The sequence below is a fragment of the Astatotilapia calliptera genome, unplaced genomic scaffold, assembly GCF_900246225.1.
Source record: "Astatotilapia calliptera unplaced genomic scaffold, fAstCal1.2 U_scaffold_176, whole genome shotgun sequence".
Taxonomy (NCBI): Eukaryota; Metazoa; Chordata; class Actinopteri; order Cichliformes; family Cichlidae; genus Astatotilapia; species Astatotilapia calliptera.
Window position 1 is genome coordinate 9,646 of NW_020535703.1, and position 27,991 is coordinate 37,636.

At 41.4% G+C, this 27,991-nt stretch overlaps 2 long non-coding RNA genes across 2 annotated transcripts; both read left to right on the top strand.

Moving 5' to 3' along the window:
* The first annotated feature begins 286 nt into the window (after window positions 1-286).
* Window positions 287-2,176, top strand: LOC113017659 (uncharacterized). Its single transcript, XR_003271538.1, has 2 exons — window positions 287-453; window positions 2,067-2,176. It is a non-coding gene; the product is annotated as an uncharacterized LOC113017659 (long non-coding RNA).
* Window positions 2,177-18,072: 15,896 nt separating this feature from the next.
* LOC113017660 (uncharacterized) lies at window positions 18,073-18,897 on the top strand. The gene is made up of 3 exons (XR_003271539.1): window positions 18,073-18,139; window positions 18,231-18,515; window positions 18,776-18,897. It is a non-coding gene; the product is annotated as an uncharacterized LOC113017660 (long non-coding RNA).
* Window positions 18,898-27,991: the final 9,094 nt, after the last annotated feature.

Here is a 27,991-nt window from a genome sequence, read left to right on the forward strand (position 1 = left end):
AATTCTTCAAATATAATCATCAGTGTTTGAGCAGCTATGATATCAGGGACAATCTAGACATGTGTGACAATACTGAACATGTCACATGACACACCTCAAACATCATGTGATCCACTCTCAGTCTGCACTTTCATTCATGACTTCATGAATTTATGATCAGTTTACTCCTGAAATATTCAAATGCTGCAGGGTGAAGAACAACAAAGTGCTGACACATGTTTGTGTTTCAAACAAGAAAACCAGCAGAAATAAATCATCTTTGGACAACACGACAGAGATTAGTGAGTTTCCAACTTGCACTTGAATGCAGCACAGACAGATTCTGATGTTCGTGGTTGTAAACGTGTCCTCAAACGCCGCTCTGACTCTTTCCTTCCTGCTCAAAGTTCCTCTTTTCTGAACTTGGTGTTTGTGCCTGACGCTGATCGTCTCCGTGTGGAGCTCCGTGTGAAGGTAACGTTAGCAGTGTGTAATGTTTCCTGGCTAACATCAGCTGTGTGCAGCTCAGTTCCAGCACAAATCTGCCGCTCCATAGTTCACGGTAACGGACTCATGAGGTCGACCGTTAAACGCTCTCCCGCCATTTTGTCTGTGTGCGCGGATGTGTACGTTTTTGTTACCACTGTCATCTCATCAATAGCCTATTTGTAAAAGATCTCTGTTCATAGTTTAGTTGGATTTTAAAACTCTGTAGTTGGACAGTTTTATTTTGGACTGATGCTAAAATTCTTGCTGATTGTTTCTGTCGAGGTTTTGTACTTGACATCCGCCATTTTGGATGTGATAAGCTGTAGAGAGTGCGTCCAAAAAGAGAAACCAGAAAGAGAACCTGTTTTATTAATAACCTCTTGCAAATAGAAGAATATGAAAAAAACAACAACAAATAGGATAAAACCTTTAAATTACTTGAATTTTTAAAATCACCATCATCTGTTAACACAAATTTGATCATTTCAAATTTTTGTTTTCATTTTCTCTTCCCAGTTACTTCTTTCTCATTCTCTTCATTCTCCTTGTCACCTTACGTCTCACTCCTTAACTGAAGTTATAGTTCTAACATAAGAAGTCCCACCAACGTCCTTTATTTAATCTCTGTGTTGTCACAGTTATTATCATCAGATCAGACATGAGACCCAGACAACAACATAAGTTTACAAGCTAACATCATGTCAGCTAACATTAGACGATAGCATCATAAACTTTAAATTACTTTGCCTCTGATCAACAGTTTGATTACATTCTCACATCACAGGTTTATTTGCTAAGTGTGAGTCCGCCCACATTAGATCCACTTTTCAGCAGGTGGAATAATTTGTAGTATATAGGTAATACATCAACAATGCTGCCGTGGCTAAGTTAGGAATATTTATAATGTCATTTCCAAAACTTGCATATGATCTGCAATTTGTAGCAGATCTACTGACTGTCACAGAACAGCTGGAGCAGTCTCGAATGCAGGTCAGTCCACTGCTGCCCCCTGTGGCCAAGTGCCATAGCTACTGCTGGATGAACTCGTGACACATCTGCACCTGTTTCTATGAACACATTGAGTCTGAGTGGCTGCACTTACACTGGTGCATTCAACATATTGAAAGATGGCAGCAATGTGGATTGTCAAGACTCAAACCAACCGTTGAGCAAAGACAGCAGATCACTTGTTTCTGTTTGTTATACAGCCAGATTTACTCGTGACACACATGTGCAGCTGCTTTATCACCTATTCTGAATTTGTTTCAAGCACAATACATTTGTTACACATGTTGGGATATTGTGTTTGTTTTAAATGTTATATACCTGTGTGGTATGTGACTTGTGTTGCCATGACGCCAGGTCTCTCTTGGAAATGAGATTTTTAATCTCAATGAGATTTTTTTTTTACCTGGATAAATAAAGGACTAATTTGTAACTTTCAGTGTTTTCCGGTCTTCCAAAAGAAAAAAAACCTTCAACTACATGACATGCAGTTGTGTATTTGTTTTCACCTTATCATACACTTGAAGTTTTACAAATCACCACTTCTTTAGTGAATATCATTTCAGTCTCAGACAACCTCGTTTCTCTTACAGAGGTTGAATGCACCTTCTGCGGATGGCGGTACCACACAGTGTGCGTGGACTTCCCCTGCACAGAAGGCAACTACAAATGCTGTGAATGCTAAATAAACAGAAACAAATGATCCCTGTTGTCTTTGCTTGATGATTGGTTTGAGTCTTGACAATCCACATTGCTGGCGTTGCATCTTTCAATGCCAGCAATGGCAGGTATCAGTGCTCAAACCTTTTGTGTTTGTTTCCAACAAGTTGCCCACCTCGGGAAACAAAAATGTGTTCTTTTACTTGTCAGATGAACATATGAGACACTTTGACTCTTCAGTGCAGTGTGGAGCCTAACAAAGATCTGTTTTGTGTCCCAGCTGATCAGCAGGAGGAGGAGAGTCTGACGGAGCAGCAGAGGAACATTTTCAGCTACTTGGACTCAGCTCAGCCACTACAGAGGAAACAATGAGCTCAACACAGAAGGTGACAGACAGAGCAGGACCATATGACCAAAGATATTTATCACCATATACATTTGAACATTTGCCATAACGATGTAGCTGACGATAGAATTGACACCAGACAAAATACTTTACAGCTGCACAACTTTATTAAAAACCCATCAATGTATTTTCACTGAAACAAGCAGCTGTTGTTTATGTGCATTAAAGTTATATAAAAATGTAACAGTGCAAATGCAAATTCCTCGCTGACAGTTTAACCAAAAGGCGTTTCCAGTGGAAACTGGCCGACACATCCTGAGCATAACCATGTATAATATCCACTAAACTTCAGAAGAGGTTATACAGTCGTGGCCAAAAGGTTTGAGAATTGCATAAATATTGGAACCTGGAGAAGTTGCTGCTTAAGTTTTTATAATAGCATTTTGCCTGCACTCCAGAATGTTATGAGGAGTGATCAGATGAACTGCATCGTCCTTCTTTGCCATGAAAACGAACTTAATCCCCAAAAAGCCTTACCGCTGCATTTCATTGCTGTCATCAAAGGACCTGCTGAGACCATTTCAGTGATCGTCTTCTTAACTCAGGTGAGAATGTTGGCGAGCACGAGGCTGGAGATCATCATGGCTGTATCCCGATTCAGGTTCTGCAGCTTTAAAGTCCTCAAGGGCCGCAGACTCAAAGACCGCTAAGGCCGAAGTGCGAGGCTCGTAGGCTCGTGAAATGGGACGTCTAGCCTCCGTCGCGCTGCCCAGGTTGCCTAGCAACCATGATACTAACAGTTATTTATATATATATATATTTATATTATTTCTGAGAGTGTATCATGTAACACTACAGATCAACTTAGCTCAGAATATATAAAGCATATAAACAATCACAGCAATATGATGCAACAAACACAGCAGCTGCTGATCCAAAACACTCAAAGCTTCATAGAACTGAAACCAACATTTATTTTTAGCTCCATCCTGCTGCTGATACATACTTTAGGTTTCTGAACATTAAACTTGTTGCTGCCTTTCATAGTGTGTAACTTGAAGGCCCTGAGTACTTTCTCCCACACTGAAAACACTGGGATGATCACATTATTTGAACGTTACCTAATAAGACTGATTCAGCACAGACAGCTATGTTAAACTTTCCTAGCAGTCCTTCACAAACAGGGAACAGTCTGTCTATTCTCTCCATCTGTCAGCTGCTGCTGGCTCTTCCTCCTCCTCTTCCTCACACACTGCTGAGTTTGTCCTGGTGGATCATCAGGGCTGCAAAGCCTCACAGATGATGTGCAGCAGTGGCTCCCTCAGTCTGTCCTCACTCTGGACACTTGCAGTCGTCACACATGGAAATCAAATGTGTGATAAGCTGCAGGATTCAAACACAAGTGTAACTTATAAACACATGTTCATACTTTTATTCCACAATCAGAGAGAAAGAAACAGAGAGAGAGTGCAGGACAGACAGACAGGTGACAGTCTCAGGTGTACACACTGCTACACAACAGCACCAGAGAAGCAGGATTTAGTGTTTGTGTTATTACGAGTGTAAACAAGAAGAGTTCCAGATGGTGCAGTGGACACATGTGTGACTGCTGTGATTAAAGCATCTTTCTTTCAGCTTAACGAGTGAACCGTCAGCTCGTTCAAACACACGTTAAAGTGCGTTTGGCTCGACACCACCGAACAGAGGCAGCAATATAACACAGCTAACATTAACAGTGCAGTGGATCCTGCTTGTGCCGTGATGTTCAGGACTGCAAACCGAGCAGCATCACTGACTTTCAGCTTGTTGTGTTTGTGGATATATGACTGACTTTAATTATCCACAAAATCATCACATTCTCTGTCAGATGAAGGTCGACTATTGAACGGCGTATATTTTAAAGGCTTTAAAACCAAGTTAACGCTGAAAGTACAAACATCACTAATGTCACATAACTCTGCCGACAAGGCATAGCTATGGCTATGAAATGCTCTTTGTGTATCACTTCTTCATTATGAAAGATGTCATTAATGCACTAGTAATGTCTCATCTGGAGTATTGTTCAATCATTTGGTCAGCAGCTAATAAGACAGATCTTAACAGACTTCAGTTAGTCCAGAATAAGGCGTCCAGATTAGTGTGAAGATGTTCATACTATACTAATATTGATAAAATGCATAATAACCTTTCTTGGCTTCCTGTACAGGCTAAAATATTCTATGGCTTACTTGTAGTTCTAAAGAAAGCAATTCTGTTAAACACACCACATTTATTCTGCTCAGCTGCAGTATCCAGATGAAATACATCATCATATTACACAGTTTTCAACAAGCTGCAATTTAGTAAATGCTCGAGTTAAAAGTAACGTTTTGTAAAACTGTTACATTTAGAGCAACTTTTAAGTGGAATAAGTTGCCTTAAAAAATTAGAGAATTATTCAAAACTTCAATGAACACTTAAAAGCCGATTTACAGAGCTTTTAGTTGTTGTAAATATTGTAAGACATGATTTGTTTTTGAAATTTGTGTAATGTGCCTCAATGTTATTGATATTATTATTATTATTATTGATTGCTTATATTTGAACAATTGTGAAACCTCACTGTGGATGTAAGAGTGAAATTATGTGGATATCTTGAATCCACTTTATTGTGTAATATTTTATGTGAGTATTTGACGGAAGACGAGCAACATCTGTTGTGGAAGCTAACGGGGTTCCTTTAGAATAAACAAACATAGGATTTATTATCACTGAATAAATCTGTATAAATCTATACAAATTATAGAAATATGTAATAGGAAACAACAAAATAATCTAAATTATAAAATAATGTGTGTGTGTGTGTGTGTGTGTGTGTGTGTGTGTGTGTGTGTGTGTGTGTGTGTGTTTGAACAGTCATGAATTATCTTTAACAGCAGGTTGGATGTAATGTGTTAGAACTACCAGCAGGTGGGGATAAGAGACCTTTAAGGTGTTTGGTGCCACGCTCCACCTTCAGGTTTAAAACTAGTGTTAATGGAGTTTGAAGGTTGAGTTTGTTCCACGACTGCATTTCACTCACTGCCTCTGTTTGTATCTCTGTCACTGCAGGACCAACATGGAGCCAGAAGTCAGCGCTCTCAGGAGGCCGACAAACCTCACAGAAGAAAGGGAGAGAAAAAACACACCTGTGACGAGTGTGGGAAGGGTTTTACTGTGAGGGCTAAACTAAAACGGCATCAGGTCATCCACACTGGAGAGAGACCGTTCAGCTGTGACTTGTGTGGAAAGTCTTTTTCCTTGAAGGGTTCCCTAAAACAACACCAACTCGTCCACAGTGGAGTTAAAGCGTACAGCTGTGATCAGTGTGGCAGAGCTTTTACTCACAGTAGCCACTTACAGAGGCATCTAGTTACCCACTCTGGAATTAAGCCATACAGCTGTGATCAGTGTGGCAGAGCTTTTACTCAAAGTAGCCACTTACAGAGGCATCTAGTTACCCACTCTGGAATTAAGCCATACAGCTGTGACGAGTGTGGGAAGGGTTTTACTGTGAGGGCTAAACTAAAACAGCATCAGGTCATCCACACTGGAGAGAGACCGTTCAGCTGTGACTTGTGTGGAAATTCTTTTTCCAGGAAGGGTTACCTAAAAAAACACCAACTCACAGTTCACAGTGGAGTTAAAGCGTACAGCTGTGATCAGTGTGGCAGAGCTTTTACTCACAGTAGCAGCTTACAGAGTCATCTAGTTACCCACTCTGGAATTAAGCCATACAGCTGTGATCAGTGTGGCAGAGCTTTTACTCACAGTAGCAGCTTACAGAAGCATCTAGTTACCCACTCTGGAATTAAGCCATACAGCTGTGACATCTGTGGAAAAACTTTCAGCCAGAGATGGAACCAAAATACACACCTACGCATTCACAACAGACATGATGTGTACTGCTGTGAACAGTGTGGCAAATACTTTACAACAGACGCACACTTACAACAACACATGTTTACCCACACTGAGGAGAGACCTTATCAATGTGACCTGTGTGAGAAGACTTTCAAATCTCCACGTCACCTGAGACGACACCAACAGATCCACACCAGAAAGAGACTCTACAAGTGCAGCTACTGTGAGGTATGTATTTATATTGTTATCTTGTCATTTTAGCCTGACTGTTTGGAACAACTCTGCTCATTAAACTGTGTTAGCATGTTAGCAATTCTACTGCATGGAAAAGCAGCTCTGAGTGATTATTCAGATTTTCCTTTCAGTTATGATTTTAGTATTACTGTAGTATTATGGTGGTAGTATTGTAGTTATTGCAGCCCAGTAAACTGAGTGTGTTAACTGAAACAGTCAAATGTAGTTGGACGTCTGCAGAGATGCTCTTTATTTCAGGCGACGTTCAGGATACAAATGTTGAAGGACTGACTTACACTGTCTTTGTGTCTTTGTTTAGAAGCAGAGCGACACAGATGGATCCAGTTCTCAACCCTGTCATCACTGTGGTGGTGGGAAAGACTTTCATTGTGACCTCTGTGGAAAAACTTTCAGTCGGCAAAAGACCCTAAAAGTACATCAACGTAGACACACTGGAGACAAACTGAAATACTGCAAAGAATGTGGGAGAAGCTTCACCACATCAAGTGAGTTAAAACAACATGAACTGATTCACAGTGGGGTTAAAAAGCACCTCTGTGATCAGTGTGGGTCATCCTTCACCACTGCATGGAAGCTTGAATCACACAAACGAGTCCACACAGGAGAGAAACCACACAAGTGCAGACACTGTGAGAGAAGCTTCTCACAGTCAGGTAATCGTAACCTTCATGAACGTGCACACATGGAAGGAAACTACAGCTGTGACCAGTGTGACAAGAGCTTCAGGAATCTCAGTTCATACTCTGCACACAAACGATCCCACGTTACTAATAAACTGTTTCACTGTTACCAATGTGCCCAAACATTCACCTCATTGTCTGCTCTGTGCAAACATCAGCGCGATCACTCAGGGCTGAAATCACTCCCATCACTGGATCACAGTGAATCTGAAGACACAGAAAGATCCTCTGGTTTCTGTGTCAGACTCAAAAAGCTTGAGATCAGGCTCCACAGAGTTCAGATAGAATCATTTAAACTTGTGTTGAACTGAACTGGTTGCTGGGCTGAACTTCTACATAATACAGATCTACATGGGATCTTCTTTTCTGTTGTTTTACTGAGTCAGTTTTGTCCTTTTTTCTCTGTCCTGGTTTTGCTCGTCTGTAAATGATTGAAACTCAGTCAAATAGTTCATTGTTCTCCAGCAAAACGTTTTGGAAACTCATGTTTAACCTTTAAAACTCTGACATGTTTTAGCACACAAGGCTTCATCGGGGAGTTCACTCATGATTGGACCATGAGAACAAAGGTTTTTAGTTCTTTCAAAGAGAGTCTTGGAGATGTTTGATGTTTCTGTTTTTCTGAAACCACCTGAAAGAAAAACAATTTTTCTTGCTTCATGTAGTGTGGAAGTTTTTAATGTTTCTTCATCTGTTATGTTCTTGAATGTGTTCACGTGAAGATGATATAAATAAACTCTGTCAGCTTTACAGTTTATCAAACATTAGTGAATAAACAACACTGAGACACTAGACGGTAGTGCTGCACGGGTGAGGCTCAGAAGAGGACTCACACCGAGCTGCCATAGTAAATCTCACTCATGGCCAAGAAATTGAAATAAACCTTGTTTCCCTGCTGGATAGTGATCCACTGTAACTCTGCTCCTCCTTCCTGTTTAGGATTTCTGTGGCTGAAGTAAAATTCCCTCCATCCATCACTTATCCCAGCTAACCCAAAGTGAAATAAAGTTTTGCTGGTCTTAAAAAAGCATTACAATAATGGGCATTACCAATGCAAACTGAATGATACAGAAGATGAAAGAAGAGACTTTGATCAGTTAATAAAGCTCATGATCTGGATTCATTGTGGCTGCTACACAGATACTTCTGGGTCACTTCTCTCAGTTAGGAACCTTCCTCACCAAACTGACTGTTGGACCACACCCCTGGTTTCATGAGAAATTGTTTCAGCCATGATTTCTCTTCCTGTATTTCAGAGTAAAGACTGAAGTGACAAATGGAAGCATGTTTAAAAACACAATGTGAGAGAGACGTTGAGGTCCTTAGAAGTTACCCTGGGTTTTTCTGTCACCCTGCTAGATGTTACACACCTTGTTATTGGACTGATTTCTACTGCTGGACTACTCCTGCGGAGAGTAACAATACTCTTACTAATTAGCTCCCTTTCACACCTTTGGGGATATTTATTTTTGTGTTTGCAGCGCTGTGAGCCAGAACAGCGAGAGAAAAATCTGCAACAGTGACGAGCCGAATGCTTACGTGAATCGCAGCAGCTGCACATGTGCTACGCTGAATTAGAGGATATCTTTGCTCTGGATTTCTATTTCTACTTTTTCATTTCTATATGATTCTTCTTGCATCTAAACAAAGATGATTCAATTTGCTAAATGTTGATGGCTCTTCGTGCTCAGGTGTAAATGAGACGTAATATTTGCTCTTGGTTTGGTTCTCCTGTACAGAACCTTGCAGTACAACAGAAACCTAAAAACATTATTTGTAGTTGTTATTCTTAGTTGTTCTGCTGCCTAAATACCACAGGGTCTGATTATGAAGTTATTGAGCTGCACATACTTTACGACCTGCTTAAGTTCGAGGTCACAGTGTCTGTAGAGCAGCTGGAACATAATGAAGTCTACAAGGTTAAAGTTTTCTCTTCAGTTATTGTTCTTTCTGCTGCTTGGTTTGATGGATCTGAGAGCTTTTGTTTTTATTATTGTTATTATAATTATCATTAATATTTTACTCTCTAGAAGCTTTAAAATAGTGTTTGTGTTTGAAAAAATTGATTTAAGAATTGAACAGAAACATCTGTCCTTCTGAAAATCGCCCAAAGGCACGGAGACAAAGTCAAAGGATGCAACCTGTAACTTTCTCTTCCTTCATGTCAGGACCATCATCCATGATTTATATAAAATGCATATAGCAACAGTAGCACTTTAGTTTGGACTTTATGATTTCTGTAACTGGAAAATATTATTTTGTTTAAAGACAGAAGTGACCGCATAGTTGCAACATCAAAGGGAAATATTAATTAATTAGCATCAAGTATATTTGTTGCTTAAGCGTTTGCACTATAACTTAAGTAGGATTATAACTTTTAAGGAAGGAAAGATTTCAGATATTTAGTTCACTGCTTCAGTTATTTTATATGAAATTAAAACATTTACGTTGGTCAAATATGATGCTCTAAATCAAATAAAAGTTTGAAAATAAATGATGTATTTTTAAATGCTGCAACAAATGTTCACAAAAAGTAACTATAATTAAAACCAGTTAAACAAAATCAAATGTTTGAATCATGCTTAACCAAATGCCAGGCTGGAGAGCTGAACCTAAAGTATACGTAGAAAGATTTCAACATCTGAGCAGTTTTTAATGTTTTTATCACATATAAATGTCACAGCAGTGGGTCCTGGCCCAATGCTTTGTGTTTTTGGTTTTCTTTGACTCTTGTTTTTCTTGGTTTTTGTTCTTCTTATTTATCAGGCTCTCAGTAATCTTAGTTCTCCCTCCCTCAGTGTTCATTTCAGCCTGTGTTTAGTTTCTGTTCCCGTGTCCCACGTTTCATCGTTTCATGTCGAGTCAGCCCTGTCTCTCTGTTTCCTGTGTCTCCCCAGTCAGCCCCGCCTCCCTCGGGCACTCATGTGTGATACAGAGTAATAAACCTGACTACATTTGCTGCACTCTCTTTATTACCTGTTACTTTAAAATTCATACACTAATTATGTCTGCCCATCTCTCTAATGTGAAGGTCAAAGGTCAACATCCCAGTGACATAAGAATAATCCCAAAGGGGCAAAGGCAGCGGTTAATTTAGCACATTTAGCATTAAGGGTACAGCAAGGATATACTTTTACTTATTGTGGCAGGGGTGTGGTCTCTGGCCTGCTGCAGTGGAGGCTGGTGGCGGGACGTTGGACGGCACAGGTGAGGGTGATGGAGCTCATGACTCTCCCCTTTATAGTGACGGAGGAGACTGGCGTGGGGGAAGCGTGTAGTGGAGGAAGCCGAGGAGAGAGCTGGTTTCTGGCTACAAAGACGGCGTCAAACCAGAAAAGATTGCTCGTGGTCAAATAATGTGTAATAATAATGAAATAAATAGGCCATTGGGAAAAACGGGATTTTGAAATAAAGACTGACTTTGAAAAAAGGACATTTTGGATTAAAAATGGCTGGGAATAAATAAAATGCCTCAGGAATAATCTCTGTTATTGTGAAAAATAATGATCATGAAATAATATTTCACAATAATAAGTAAATTTATATAGCAGAATGCAATATATTTCACAATAATGAGCTTTTTTTCAAAATGTGTTCAATTATTTCACAATATCATTCTCACATTACATATCTGTGTCTTATTTATTCACATAGTTATTTATTTCATCATGACTTATTTATTTATTTAATTTTGAACACTTTGGAGTTCCATATGGTTGTAGTGGGCTTGTAATGTAAATGTGGTCTGATTAAATGTGACATTAATGCTGTTGCTGCTTAAACCTGATAAAACAGTTCTATTAGTGGGTCTGTGTGATCAGCATCAGTGGGTGAAGCTGAGGCCTTGACTAGTAGAACGTCATGTTGGTGTTTAACAACACATGAGCCAACATCAGACTCCGAGCGCTACGATGCTAAAGATCAGAAGATCCAGTGTGACATCATCGTTACCTGGCAACAGTAGCCCTCATCTGACTTTATTGGAGGATATTTACACCAGCAACACGGTTTAGTTTGATATGACGGATTAACAACATGCGCTGTGATATCCAGTTCATCTGTAATAGATACTGGATCTAATCAGTCAGCAGATATTTGATCAGCTTATTTATAACTATACTAGAAACAAACACAACTGTGTTGGTGATTCATGCAAACTTGCATATCAGCCTTTGAAGGTTTTGTAGTATTGAGAACAAAGAGGTTGTGTTAGGGCTGAAAAGCCCGACTTGTTCTCCTCTGCAGGTCATCAAATGCACCAAAGAAGTTTGTATTTGCACAGCCTGTATATGTTTGATGGCTTTATTATTCTCTGTTCAAAGACAGTAAATATGGAAAATGTCTCATGTAGTATCAGCTTCATTTAAAATGACTGCAAACATTTAGAGAACATGTGCTGCTGTTTGTCCTACATTTCAACACTGAATGAACCCTGAAAACATGATGGCAGCTGGCAGGTTGGAGTTCACATGAAATATCGGCTGCATGAAGACTGGTTTGTGGTTTTTAGATGTATAGATTGAAGTTCTCTGGTGACCTGTAATCGTTTTTCTTTGGCGCCAAAGACTATTACCTCAGTTTTGTTTTTGTTTAGCTGGAGAAAATTGTACGGGGCCTTGGTCTCCTGGTGACATTGTGATATATATTTGTGTGTCATCTGCATAGCTACGACAGTTTATTTTGTTGTTCTTTATAATCTGTGCCAGTGGGAGCATGTAAATGTTAAACAGAAAGGGTCCCCAGATGGAACCTTGGGGAACTCCACATGTGATACTTGTCTGCTCAGATGTGAAGTTACCTATTGATACAAAGTATTTCCTGTTTTCTACGTATGTTTTGAACCAGTTTAGTACAGTTCCTGAAAGACCTGTCCAGTTCTCCAGTCGTTTGAGTAATATGTTGTGGTCAACTGTATCAAATGCTGCACTGAGATCCAGTAAAACTAAAACTGACATTTTTCCACTGTCTGTATTCAGACATATGTCATTAAACAGCAGAAACAGGATTTGGAGGAAGATGTTAATAGATTAGAAAGAATTGTACACTGTGAATCAATGCAAGTCTTTCTATATAGACAGATCTGTAATAATCCCTCAGGTAGGTTCCTCTGGGACAGTCACAGATAGAGACACCAATTCTGACATCCTTTGAAAGCCTGACTTTGAATTTTCATCACTCGTCATGCACACAGATGTTAATTCTACATATTCCTGGTACTGAACTCTAAATCAATATGAAGAAAATGCTCCTGCTAATCTGCATCTATGTTGATATCAAATCTTTTTGCAGCACATGGATAAATCTCTATAAATCTTTCAGTCTGATCAGAATGGGCACAGTGTTGTTATTGCAGCTCCCTGATGTTTGAAAAGCTAAATGTCCATTTTAAAGTGCTCGTGTGTAGGATTGTGTTTTCTTCCTTTGTGCAGTTCTTACAGGAAACATGTTTGAATGTTTCCTGTTCCCCTGATGCTGCTTCCTGTTGGATAAAGTTGGTTTGAATAACATGTTCTTATAGGTTTCAATGAACTTCAGACTGTGATCGACTTACAAAACTGTCTCATGTTATTGGAACGATCCACATTTGCATCCATTCACGGTACATTTGACATCTGAACACGTTTGTACACATGATGAAAGGACAGATGGTGTTTGTGTGTCCTTCTTAAACTCAGTGTGGATGTTTCATCATGTAGAACGACTTAGAACAAAGTCTTTGGAACATTTGGAGAACACGTTTAGGAAAGTAACATCCTGGTAGAACATGTTCTTAAAAACCCCCGGGGAGCAGCCATTTGGCTTTTCTACCTTTAAAACCCGGAGAGCAGCCAAATGGCTTTTATCTAGGCTTTAGCTTCAGCCAAGTGGAAGCTAAATTCACTAGTCATTCATATGTATATTAGGTTGTTACCTGGGAATTCTGGAGGGAGGGGAGTGGGGGTGTGTGATTGAAGGGGTGGGGGAGCTGCTAAAAGCTGAGAACTTCCTTTTGTGTTTCATCTTGAAGCATTCTCAATCATCCAGGGAAATAAATCTCCAAAAGTCACCAACTTGGAGTGTTTCAGTTTGCCATCTTAGGGAGAAATCAACACACATGGGTGTTTGTCCTTTGTTGCTGAGATTTATTGATAAAAACAGTACAAAAAACCAACCATTTGTACACATATGTACAAATAATAATAAAAAGTGAGTGAGTACATTTCAACATTTTCAGCAATCACTCACAATCCTGGCACTGCCATGGTATCTGTAGTCTGCATTTACCACATGTGTATCTTTTGCAGTGAACACATCGCTCAGTGGCATGATTGTTCTTGCATTTGTGTTTGACTTGACACATGGCTCTTTTTCCAGGGCTCGTTGTGGAGGGTTGTGTCCAAAGCAACTGTTCTTTTCTTGCCTTCTTCGCAGCTACATGAGAGTGAGCCAACTCTCTTGCAAGCTCCACCAGGAAGTCCACCCGTCTTTCCTTCATCCCGGTGCATGCTTGATACAGCACATGTGCATTCAGTGCTGCCATGTCAATCATGTTATAAAACATGGCAACTGGCCAGCGCCGTGTTCCTCTGCGGACAGTGTACTCCAGAACCATCTGGTCCATCACATCCACGCCACACTTTGTTTTGTTGTAAAGGGTGACAGTGTTTGGCTTCCTTTTGGTAGTGTTATCAGTCTGAACCACGCTGTGAATGCTGCTAAGAATATAGACTGTCTTCTTCCGTTTGACCGCATACGCCGTCAGCGTGGCAGCAGAGGTTAACAACCTAACAACCTAATCGTACCCCTGACACTAAAACACCATGTTTAGTCTCAAAAACGCCTTCAAACTCTTGGCGACGCTCATTTTTTCCACAAGTGGAGTCACGTTCCAGTTTCTGTAAACATGGTGCAAACACACACACGACCCTGAGCTGAAAAGATGGATGGATGTGTAAAATCCATATTGCTGCTGTTCACAGCAGGACTTTGTTTAGCTTCTGTTCCAGTATTCCTGGACTGGCTTCTCCAAACCGGCAGCCTGCTGTTACGATCAGCTGTGGGAAATCTACAAACTCATTACAAAATATCAGAACTAAGACTTTTATTTTGACGGGTGGCGTCTCAGCTTCAGTGTGTTGATGGGCACAGCCACGGTTACCACAGCTGGAGTTGGTATACGGCGAGCTGTGAGAGGACAGAGATGGATAACGCACATTTAACTCTTTAACAGGAGATACGTTACGACTAACAGACGACGACTGAAAGCCTGGAGATCCTCTGACGTGTGCATGGCTGATGTGAAGTATGATTAGTCCTACATGACATCAACAACAGAGGCAATGAAAGCTTTGTTGTTAACAGGTTGTAGGTAAAGTCAAATGTCTACTTCTACACTTGTGTTGGGTAAAGTTCTTCTCACTGCAGCAGATTTATATCTGTGCTTTCACAGGGCGTGATGTGGAGCTCAGCGCTGAGGTGCAGGTCTCCTTGGAGACGGCATCCTGGCTGAAATATTATCATGCTTCCAAAACATTTCAGCTTTTATTTTGAAAGAAACAAGACTTGAAAACGAATCCCCTTCTTCCTCTTTGTCTTTGTTCTTCAGAGGAGTGTCACCTGGACAAACTCAGGGCTGTTCTAGAGCCTTTCTTATTATTTGACTCCATAGAAATAAAACTGAATGGAATCAAACAAAAACTCCCAAACAGCTAAAACACTTTGCTTTATTCTCTTTTTTAACAAATACGTTGAAGTCCATCCACAACAACACAGCTGAGATCTCCTTTGTAATCAAGTGTTTCCATCCTTTGTACAGATCTGCATACAAAACAATCATTTACGTCCCACAGAAGTCTAGTTACACGTAACTATACAAGAACTGGTGAATGACAGAAACATGAGACACATGATCACAGGTGATAACAAAAAGAGAAAGAATTCATGTGTTAGTGATGTTTTTCAGCCCTGATGGCTCATGTTGGAGAAACAAGCTGAGGTACGTGGAAAGTTCACACACACAAGTGGGCGTGAGCGCACACACAGAGAGAAACACAACTGAAGCATCTGTTTGCTGTTTCTGCTTTCATCATCTCTGCTGCTGTGTCAGGCTGGGGTCTCTCAGTGACGTGGTTGAGGTGAAGTATGACGAGTATCCCTGATTCAGTCCATCGAGACAAAGGGCAAAGAAAGCTGTTGTTAACAAACTCTATGGTGATGTGGCATTTAGCTCTGACTCTACGCTCTGCTGAATCCTTTGAACCTGCTGATCAGTAAAGCTCTACGTGCTGCAGCAGATTGACCTCATCTGTGTTCACAGGTGTGGACCTCAGCGCTGAGGTGCAGGAGACTTTCATTCAGTTCTCCCTGCAAACAGCATCCAGCCTGGAAATACTGTCATCTTTCCCACAAATGGTGCTCTTATCTCAGAGAAGAAGTCTGATGTAAATAACTGCAATCAACAGTGATGTTCTGCACAGATCACTTTTCCATTTTGCTCTCTAGATGAGTCCCAGCTGCCTGACCTTGTGTCCAGGTGATCGTCTCACTGAGGAGCTTTTGTTCTGAAAATCTCACGTCCATCACCTGTTTCCTTTTTACTATCTCTGCTCTTTCTTTATTCACAATGCTCATAATATCACACAATTATATTCATCACCTGCATGTTTTTATCCAGCTGCTGTTAGAACCAAACAAATAAAAAGGATGAAAAGCCTGAAATCCTTTGATTTATTACATTTGAAACAAATATGAGAGCATCCCTAACAGCACAGCTGAGACCTTTGTTTTAATCAAGCCTTTGTATCGACACACTTGTAAAGATTCATATACAAAACATAATAGAATAAATCAATATAAAATACACATAATCACAAAAATGCAGCCATGTTGTGAGTTTGCATCTAAAACATGCATGTTTCCCTTTGTACAGGCAGATTTACAGCAGACAAAGCAACACGCTGATCGACTTTGACCGCTGCAAAAACAAAATACCCACCAAGTCTGAAGTCGATCAGAGGAACTGTTGACAGACTGACAGACAAACAGATGCTTGATTCATTAGTGCGATTAAATGTTCTTCTTTAGCAGCATCACTTCATGTGTTTGTGTTCCAGGAATAAAGGTCTGTTTAAACTGGACGTCTCCTCAGCATCACTCGTGCTGTCATGGTTTCAAAGCTGTGCAGAAAGAATCTGAGGGATGATACAGAGGTGACCAAAGTTACAAACATCCAGCTGTGCTGCAAATGTTTGCAGAGCTCCAAACTCTTTGGCTTTCTGCAGAGCAAGTATGGAAGAAGCACCTGAGCTAACTTCAGTTTAGACGATATGAGGAAAAATGCTGCTTCCCAAAGTTTCCTACAAGTATCCAGTTTATATTTAGAGAAGCGAAGGCTCTTTATCCTGACAACTACTCCCTGGTGGATCCCTGTCCTGTGACAGCAGCAAAGACTGTGTATCAGTATCATCAAAGCCACTTCAATAACCAGTGTTTAAAGCTCTCTAGCAGATGGACTTCAGTGGCAGCAGCCTCTGTCTGCTGTGTACAGAAGGTTCTCTGATGAAGCACACAGCAGATGCTGCACTACAACAGCAGCAGCAGCTCAGCTTCAGTTTGCTTCGACGCCCTTTTTGACCTGTGAAACAGCAGAAAATGAAACATTTCAACACCCGTTTGTTAGCGTGAGCTATTCTGCTGTTTTTCATCATTTCACAGGTGAAATAAAATCACATTTACTTCCTGTAGGAGTGATCGTGTCCAGCCTGACTGAGACCATGTGCTCCATCCTGCACAGGTAATAAACCTCTGACATGAAGGGCTGTCAAGTAGTTTTAGACAAATGGGGGTAAAAGAGACGTTAAAAGCTTAAAGAGAAACTACATTTTCTAAGAACTGTCTGACGTTCACCTCTCACACAGTGGATACGATTCTGCCGCTGCAGGAATAATCTTTGTGCTTATGAAACTGTCCATGTGTTTGCAGAAAATGTCACATGTTCAAAGCCATCCCAGCACCTGGGGTTTGTATAAGTGCAGCTGCTGGTGGGGAGATAGTCTCACTCTTCTATATAAAGAGTCAGCAGGCAGCAGATCTTCATCTGTGATCTCCTCCATCATCACGTCTTCACTCTTCAGCAGCTATGGCTTCACTTCGTGCCCTTCTGGGAGTGGTGCTGTGCTCCTCATGGTTTCTGCTTCTGCCTCAGGCCGACTTTGATTTACAGAGTCATCCATAATATTTTTTATTTTTTATTTTACTGCCCATCTATTTTCATACAAATGTCTCCGTCTTATGGAAAAGGGGTGGAGCTTATCCAACGAGGACAGGCAGGGCCCCCCCAGACAGTTTAGCAGTCTATACAGGAGGCTGACCTTTGCAACATGTACTTCTATAATGACTTCACCATTTAGGTTATTTGGTTATGTTTCACCCTGGATTTTGTGTGATAATATTTATTTTGTCCACTGATTTAAAAACAACAAACTATATGAATATAAAACAGAGTGAACAACAAAACATCAGCTTTGGAAACTTTGATGTAAAATTCTGCAGTTGTTTTCTCAGATATAGCATAAATCAAACTAACATACATCAGTGTGTTATTAATGTGCACACACACACACACACACACACACACACACACACACACACACACACACACACACACACGTGTTACAATAAACAGCTCTTATGCTTCTGTATGATTCTCAGTGCTTTCCATTTGCGTGTCCACAGGTTGCTGTAAGTGGTGCTTGACTGCAGTTTGCTCTCATTTCAAGTGGTTTGCTGTCACAAAGCCAACAGGAAGTCCGGCCATGGTTGAGCCAACTGAAGATGGGTTGAAGGTGGCGTCCTCGTTTCCTCTGTGAGTGCGAGAGGACAGACAAAGCAAACACCGTTTGGACAGCATTAAAATATTTACACTGATGATTAATGTTGTGTCTTTGCACCTGTAGCGATACATGTTGGAAAATGGAGACTTTAGCCACCAAGACTGACGTGCCTGGAAACTTCCCTGTGAGTACGCCCACAAAGACAGGAAACAGTTTAGCCACCGCGGTTAATCCTCCATCATCATCATCCAGTATTTTTCACATCTTTTCTTCTGCTGTTTCCCTTGTTGTCAGTCACGGGGTTTGTGACTGAAATGCGTGTGGTCGACGGGAAGCCTGACGAGTACGGCCTGAATCATTCCATCAACACCGGACGGAGTGAAACCTTTGTTGAAAACAGATTATATGGTAACGTTGCATTTAGCTTCAGTAAACTGTGAAGTTACAGCAGCAGATTTACATCACGTGGCTTCACAGGAAGTAGTCTGGACCTCAGCGCTGAGGTTCAAGCAGCTCTGCTTGCAGACGGCATCCTTCCTGAAAATGTTCTTCATCTTCCTCAAACCAGAACTTTTACATTGGTGCTGAAGTTCTATATAAAAACAGCCTGAAATACAAAGTGATGTTGTGCACTGATTACCTCACACTTTCCATGTTTCCTTCTACAGAGGAGTGTCCGCCTGAGTGTTTTGTCTGATCTGTTGTTGATCGTCTCATTGACACTGCATGCAGATCTGACACCAGGGCTGGACTGGGACAAAAAATGGTCCCGGGCATTTTGACTGGAGACCGGCCCCCCAGGTATTAAAGGAAAAACCATGAAGCCTTTGAATGAAAACAAACGCTGTTGTCACAGTGATGGACGCTGTCTTGTTGGTATACATGCATCAGTCTAATAAACTTAAACCTGCACCATCCTCCCTGTCCTGGTATTCTAAACAGGAAGTAGACTGTTGGTCGAGTTAACCTCCTGAACATCTACAACACACGGTGGAAACCTGACATTAAGACAGAGACTAGAGGTGAGACATGATCATTGCTGATTACTGATGACAGATTTAGATATGTTTTCATAAACCTTTCATTTGCCACATCAATAAACAGCACGGCAGGGCAAAATATGTTTTCTAACATGGCAACCTTTAAAAAGTGAAAGGAGACAGAAAGACAGCTGAGAAAGAATCAAACGGACTTTTTGATGCATTTTACACACAGTACTGGTGCAGAATCTAGAAAATGTGGGAAACACTGGCATCATATGCAGTACTTACTTCTGAAGAAATTATGATGGGACCCTAAAAAATGACTATGTACAATAATGGATTTCTATACATTTTACATCAGATGAAAACGTTTGTTGTAAGATTCAGATAATTATTTATTAAAAGTGAGCATTTTAAATGAGAACAAGAAAGAAAAGTATGTCTTTGTGCCCCCCTCTCCCTGTTAATGCCCTACCTGCCCCCCTGGCAACACTTTGCTAGACCCGCCCCTGCACAGTTACCAGCTGTCAGCTACACAAAAAGGATCCTGGTGTTATTTGTCTCTCAGAAACAGTTCATAACTTCAACTCATTTTTGTTTTGTCATGTTTTGTTCTTTACATTGTCTTTCTTCTATATAATTGTTAAACATTTAATAAATATGTCTACAAAAAGATTTTAAAAATCAGACATTTCACACAGACACCCAAATGATTTCTGACTGATGAAGGGGGCTGAAGGTGCCCTGCTCTTGCCCAGCTTCTGCTGCTCTCTCCCTGCTCACTGTCAGCAGCTGGCAGCCTCGGTCCTGCCTGAGACTCTTCATCTATCAGTGCCAAAGAATATGGGAAATAGCAACGCACAACATGCACATTACAAAACAAGCACATGAATCAGCATTACATTCATTAGTGAAGTGCTGACGTTCGTTCCTAAACTTTGGGCCTTAATTAACATCACTGTGAACTAATGTTTGCTTTGCTTCTTAACCAGTGAAGCAGCGAGGGGCTTTCTGAGGTTCCTGCTCGTAAATGCCCAAAATGAGTCGAGTATTTCTCTGCAACTACAAACTCTGCTTTCATCAGAGGTGTAAATATTACAGCACTGTGTCAGAGTCACTGAGGCTGGAACACAGAAAAAGGAAGTAGATGTATTTATTTTTAGACTTTATTGCCTGGAACCACTTTAAAAATACGCTTTGGGTCACAATTAACTGCAGAAAACCAGGAATCCACATATGAACATTATCTGTGCAGAGATTTATGCTTCTGAAGGTAAACAGTGAAAACTTGCAGCACTAAATGCACAGATAGCCAGGCGTTTCACATTTTGGGACCATCTGCCAGTTTTCATTTCTTAGGTATTGAAGAGCAGAAATGATTGAATTTTATTTACATGCTTAAAAATGTTTGCTTTTGAATATTATTTGAAGAATTACCCACACACTCAGGCACTGTGGGCCTGTTTCCCTTTGCACAACCGAGTGTTGGAAACGGGCCTTTTCTCTTTAAACTCTGAGGGGCTGTAACTTTGGCTTCTATTGGCAGATTTGCATGATTGACCCTCTTTTTAAAATAGTTTTAGCCAAGAGAATCAAGCTAACATCACTGTTTTTACGTCAGCTCACGTCACACGAGCTGTTTCAAGAAAAGTCCTCCTGTCACACAGCAATGCCTACATCAATCACACCACTCTGCTTAAATAATAATAATAATGTTTAGTGAAGCAGGTGAAGCAAAGGGCTGCTTTTAATAGGCTGGGAGACCCAGGTGTGCTGCTTTAGCTGCTGAGCCTCTCATGCTAGCCTCCATCTATAAGCTGGGATCACAGGAGCACTGCAGTCCTGACTAGATCAAGGATTGTTATTCATGCAGGTGACAAAAGTTTACATTCACAGAGTCATAGGATTGAGCCTGGTTTGAAAAGCAGCTGTTTAATGCAGCTGCTTAGAGTTCACACACAGTAGAAGAATCAGACTTGAGTCACATTTCAAACACTGGAAAAATACTCAGCAAGTAACAATGAAAACAGCACAGACTCAGTATATCCTGTTCAGTCCTGTGTTTGATATGAATGTGCTGTTCAGAGAGGATCTCATGTCCTCTTTTACAAAGCCTTTGTTTCATGATGTTTGTGTATAAATGAATGTAGGTGTGTTTCTAAGTGTGAAGGAGCCCTGGGAGAAAAGACTGAAGCTTGTGCCAAAGAACAAACAGGAAAGAAAGATCAGCATTAATGAAGACGAGCACAGAAGGAGCCCAAGCACGTGTTGCTTTTTCAGATTTCTCTAAAAGTGTGTGTTCATTTGTTCCATCCTTCACAACAAACAACAGCTGACAGACACACATGCACTCTGTGTCACTTCACAGGGGCTGATGAAAGTGGACACAGTAAAGGGAGAGCTGGACCTGCTCTACACATCCTGCACTCTGTTAACAGACTTTATTCTGCAGCATCAACAGATAAAAATATATGAAGATATAGAAACGTTTAACATTGTGACTGTTCACATTAGTGAAGCTGTTACTTTGCTGCCAGGTGGGAAAAGAAGCCTAAAGCTGAGTCTGATTAAACATCTGCTGCACCAGAGAGTTTCATGGCCCTGCTTTATCCTGTGCTTGCTGACCACCTCGTCCTGAAACCTCTTCATCATCCTCACAGTTGTGTGAAGAAAGAGGGAAGCAGGTGGAAACCATCTGTGCTGCTGTGTTCACTTGTGTGTGTGCGTCTATGGTCATATCTAATGTGTACCTACAGACAAACACAAACACCTGGCATTGCACAAGAGTCTCTATGGAGCAACCTGCAGATGTCAGAGATGTGATTAGAGGGTAAAGTGGACTAGTGAGAGCATCTATGTTGTTGTTGTCTGCTGGGGGACAGCATCAGCTCCAGAGATGCATCAGGATCAGCAAACTAATCTGCAAGGCTGCAAGTGTCACTGAAGGAGTTTGAGTCAGTGAGGGACTCAAACTCACACAGCTGGTCAAGAAGGCTCAGCAGCTGCTGTATTTCCTGAGGAGGCTGAGGAAATTTGGTATGTTGGCCAAGATCCTCAGCAGGTTCTACAGCTGCACTGTGGAGAGCAGCCTGACAGCTGCATCACTGCATGGTACGGCAGCACTACTGCAAACCGCAAACGCCTGCAGAGAGTGATAACAACTGTGGAGAAGATCATCAGGACCCCGCTGCCCTCTCTGCAGAGCAGCTACCATCACAGAGTCCAGAGGAGAGACACACCTCTGCCCTCGAGACGAAGGTTCAGAAGTGTGAAATGTAGAACATCCAGACTCAACAACTCCATCTTCCCCACTGCTATCAGACTCCTGAACAGCTGACCGACCTCAAACTGCAGTTTGCACATCAGGTCACTTTGCACACTAAGTTCATTTTGCACATTAAACTCCATGTACATCCATGTACATCGACATCTGCAGACCACACGTGTCTTCAGTTACTTATTTGTACTTATTTGCAGTTATTTATCTTTTTATTTTATTTTTTTAAGTTATTTCTTATCCTTATTTTATCTTTTTATTTATTCTTATCTTGTTCTTTTAACCATTATCTAACTTGGCATTGTGCACGGTGTGTTTAGATTCAGTTTAAATTCAGGGACACGGAGCCCCTGTTGATCCTCTACCTAATCACACGAGCCACGGTGTGAGAACGGGTGTGGGTCTCAATCAGCCAAGGTTTTGGGTGAACCCATTGTGAGATCTAGCCCCACCCCATCATGTGATTTCCTGTGATCAAATGTCCCAGGATGTAAGTGGGCGTTAAGACGTCCATGTCCCTCTTCAAGCAACTTAAAGAAGTCCAGACGCTTTTCTTTCCAAGCTCCTTCAACAACATCATTCATAGAACAACTTCCAGCTTCTTTTGCTCGGCTACAGTTTGGATGGATTTGCAGATGCAACAAGACTAAAATGGTTAGGGTCAGGAGGTCAAAGGTCAGAGCTCCTGTGGGTCTGAGGGCGGCCTCACGCTGGAGAAGGATGAAGGAGTCTGACCTGAGCCAGTGTTTGACATGAACACATCAGCACTGCTGTCAGTGAGCCTAACGACAGCCGTTAGCATCATTTCAGTGTTTCAGTCATAAAAACACTTCCTGTCACTGTGGTGGTTACAGTGACATCATGCAGTTTGTGCTTTGACCTCCAGAGGGCGACAAATCAGCACAGACAGAGAGCTCCATTCAAACTTTGCTGCCATCAGGAATAATTCTTCAAATATAATCATCAGTGTTTGAGCAGTTATGATATCAGGGACAATCTAGACATGTGTGACAATACTGAACATGTCACATGACACACCTCAAACATCATGTGATCCACTCTCAGTCTGCACTTTCATTCATGACTTCAACAGGTTGAAATGAGCTTTGAAGAAACATTCAGTGAAATAAATCTTTCATGGATTCATGTGAGCAGCAGATGAACTTTGTACCAACAACATCTTCAATAACAGAGTCTGAATGAAGCTCAGGTGTTGATGCTGCTCACTGATTGGACGCTTGCTTTCAGCTCTGCTCTCAGTCTTTACTGCACAGGTGAAGGTAGAAAGTGTGACTGGATCTATAGACTGGAAACAGAGAAACATGCTGAACATTTGAAGCTTTGCAGCAGAAATGTTCATGTTACAAATACAGCAGAGCTGATCTGGGATCAGTGTGTTCACACCTGCAGCTACAACAAGGTTTCATGTCTCCACACGTCAGCATGTGAACTTTACTCTGACTCAGTCTGAGCAGTCAGACGGCATATTTTTAAAGTTAACACATCAGCACACACAGAGCTGAGCCCCTCCCACCTGTGCTGAGTTTCAGGTGGAGCCCCGCCTCCTTCCAGGAAGCAGCTCACCTGTGTGTCCGTGTTTAGTGTCCAGGTGTGGAGTGGAGCTTGTTGTTGGTGTGTGAAGAAACTGTAAGTTTGCTTTGTTTCCTCCTTTAACAGTTTGTCTTTAGGAACTTTACTGTTTGTTCAGCTCGTGTTTGATTTCTTCACACAACAAACTGTGTGTGTTTGTATTTCCGGTCTCTCCATTAAAGTCAGTGTGTAATGTTTCCTGGCTAACATCAGCTGTGTGCAGCTTAGTTCAGCACAAATCTGCCGCTCCATAGTTCACGGTAACGGACTCACAGCTGGACCAACGAGGCCGAGTGTGTCCGCCACTCTGAGCTACGTTCGTGTTTGTGTACTTGTAGTTTGTACTTTGAGTTCACTCAGAGCCCACAGAGGACGCAGCGTACGTGATGACGTCACAGCCCTTTACCTCCTTTACTGTCACTGTGATTAATATTTACACAGGAGACACCTGCAGAGCTCTGACGCTGAGCTAGCACACAGCATGCTAACACTAAGCTAAAGCTAGGCTAGCCAAGAACCCAGAGTGAGGTTAAAGCTGAGTAAACACTGACCCCAGACCAGCACCGTGATAAAGTGAGCTGCTGCTGCTGAACTTGAACAGGTAACAAAGTGATGAGCAGTCAGGCTGCAGGTTTCTACCTGTTCATGTTTCTACAGTAGAATCACTTTGAAGTGTCTTTGTGCTGTTTCATCTTTGATTTGTGTTCATAAACACTCAGAGAAACATCACGTGACCTCATCAGGATCTGTGTTGGTGTGTGGGGCTGTACCTCAGCTTTATGTTGTTACATGCTCATTTGTTCATTTTAACATCAAAGTAATGTTATGAGGAGTAATGAAGTAACGTACTCCATTACTTTTAATCAAAGTGTTCTGTGTAATATGTGTAATAATGACTGTTTTGAGTAATGACCAACACTGATCACAACAAAGAGGAAATGCCTCCAACATGCACAAACATTTGAGCCACAACATGCAGTTAATGTGCACAAATGTCTTTGATATGCTGCTCAGTGATGGTGGTGACTGTCAGAGCAGAGCTACTGAGAATCAATAAGTAATATCAATGATGGGATCAGAATCACTAAATTCTTCTCATCCCTGTCAGTATCATACATGTGCTGTATAATGTGATAAATGTAGAGGTGCTGGCTGTTCTCTCACTCTGCTGTTTAGCTGTAAAGGACGCCTCCCTGCCTTTGTCTCATTCATGACCTTTAATAGTCTCTTCTAACATGCAGAGATCTGTATGATCTGTTTCATAGAGTCTAACCAGCCTGTACAGGTAACAACAACAGTCACTGCATCACTGACACACAAACGTCATCTCTGTCAATAACAACATTCATACATGGAATAAAAACACATCAGTGGATCATTGCTGGAGCTGATGTTTGTGCTCCTGGTGCAAAGGCTCTCAGTTTCCTCCTTGAAATAACATCAGTGGTGGGTCAGCGACATGCTTTCTTTCCCTCTCAGGTTTAAATATCTGGGACTCTCCACCGTTTGGTTTTAGAGCTGAAGAAGCTTCTCAGATGAAACGTCTTCCAGAAACTTAAAGACGTCTCTTTTCTCTCCAAGCTCCTTAGATCACATGACCTGGATGACTGAACCTACAGACATATTGACCTGGTTTCATGGTCACATGACAGGTCAGAGGTCAGCGACTGTAACTCAGTTCCTCCTGTTAATGTGAACTCACTGAGTGTTTGTGGTTTACCTCTCAGACTGACTGAAGACGATGATGGAGGAAGAGGAGGACAGAGCAGAGTCTGCAGGGTCCAGCTGTCCGTCTGTGAGGAGTGACCGGTCCAAAGATCTAAATCCAGACTTCAGTGGTGAACCTGGAGCAACGAGGTCAGAGAGCTGAACTCACTGAGTAACAGAAATAATTCTGCACTGACATTATAATCAGTGTTGACTCTGGTTGATTGTCTGACTGTGTTTGTGAGCTGAGAGGAAATGAAAATGAGTTTGTAACAAAAATCAGTTTTGTCCAGTTTTCCTGTAAAAAGCTGAACTCTAATCTAAGAGGATGTTACTGACAGGAAACAGCTGCATTATCTGCAGTCTGTGTGATCACAGCTGCTTCAATCATGTTTGTGTCTGCAGAGGTCAGAGGTCACAGTCTGCAGGGTCCAGCTGTCCGTCTGTGAGGAGTGACCGGTCCAAAGATGACGTTCCAGACTTCAGTGGTGAACCTGGAGCAACGAGGTCAGAGAGCTGTGATGACTCCTTTACATGTTTGTGTTTCCTGGATAAATATGACCTGAAACATCCTCAGATTGTTACAAAGATTCATTAAAAAGAAAACAATGAAAGAGAAAAGATCCAAATGTTCGACTTGGTCATTTGCTGTTTGAGGACAGTGATGCTCATATCTGTGGGGAAAGTGTGACCTGAGTGGGTTCATGTTTGTCTTTAAAGAACAGAGCTGCTCTGATTCTCTTTGTGTCTGATCTGTTAAACAGTCTGAGAGGTCACACAGAGACCCAGCAGCTAAAGCCTGGATCATACTGGCTGCTGTTACTCCATCAGGACAACACTGAACCACAGTGGTGTGGATGTAGTGGATAAATCCCACCATACTGATGCTCAGAGTTAACCACAGGGAACAAAACCAGATGTTACCTTCAGATTGTGACCTTTGGAGTGGACGATGCAGATTTCAATAGAGAATAAATGTTGTTGTTTTTCAGCTGTGAAGAAAGAATCTAATTTTCTGAACTTAAGAATTTATGATGCTGGAAACAACATGGAGACTATAACACAACATTTCCACTGTGTTCATAGAATGAATGTAAAACTGTCAGACATTCATTAAATATGCAAAATGTCTACAGAAGCATCAGAGGGTCAGACGTGAAGCACTCAGTGATTTTGATCAAATGACTCATCAGTTATTGATCTGTACTACACTGATCTACCACGTTAGTAAAGCTGGTGTTCTGGTGGTGGAGGGAGACTCGGATCATGTTCTGGTTTTGGAGCAGTGATCTGCTGATGGTTCAGTTTGATGAGCTTCTTCAAAATCATCCCTGACATCACCACTGAAAGGACGTCCATGAAAACAGACTGAAAATTACTGATATGTTCACAATCTGAGAGTTTAAAACTTGACAGACTTGATTCAGATGAAGTTATTTGAGCAGAAACTCCTGGATCTTTATCCTGTGTTGATCTAATCCTTCATGGTTCCTCCACAGAGTGGAGCAGCAGAGCTCAGAGGTTCCCAGTGGTCAGTCTGCCCAGCAGCATCAAACACAGCTGGACTCCATATTTATGGTCTGTACATGTACAACAACTACTGTTACATCTGTTCTGTTCACAGTCATCTCCATGCTGCTCTTTGTAGACCAGTGGATCGTCAGTGTGTCCAACATGGATCTGATGTTTGGCTCCATGATTTCAGTCTGATTGGCTCATTCATAAATATTCTGTTCCAGCTGCTGGAGGACAACATCATCACTTTTGTGAAGAACGAGCTGAAGAAGATCCAGAAGGTTCTGAGTCCAGATTACCCAGAATGCTTAGAGAGTCAGAGGAGCAGCAGCAGAGAGGCGTTTGTGAAGATCACAGTGGACTTCCTGAGGAGAATGAAGCAGGAGGAGCTGGCTGACCGTCTGCAGAGCAGTAAGAGGATTTATCTAAAGATTTAAGCTGCTGGATAAATGAACATTTTCCAGAGATGGAAGATGGAGCAACATGTTTTAAAGATTAGTTCTTTTTGGAATTGAGTGTTTATTTTTCTTCTCATTCAGAACTTCAAGCTGCAGTTTGTCATCGTAACCTTAAATCCACCCTGAAGAAGAAGTTCCAGTGTGTGTTTGAGGGCATCGCTAAAGCAGGAAACCCAACCCTCCTGAATCAGATCTACACAGAGCTCTACATCACAGAGGGAGGGACTGCAGAGGTCAATGATGAACATGAGGTCAGACAGATTGAAACAGCATCCAGGAAACCAGACAGACCAGAAACAACAATCAGACAAGAAGACATCTTTAAAGCCTCACCTGGCAGAGACGACCAATCAG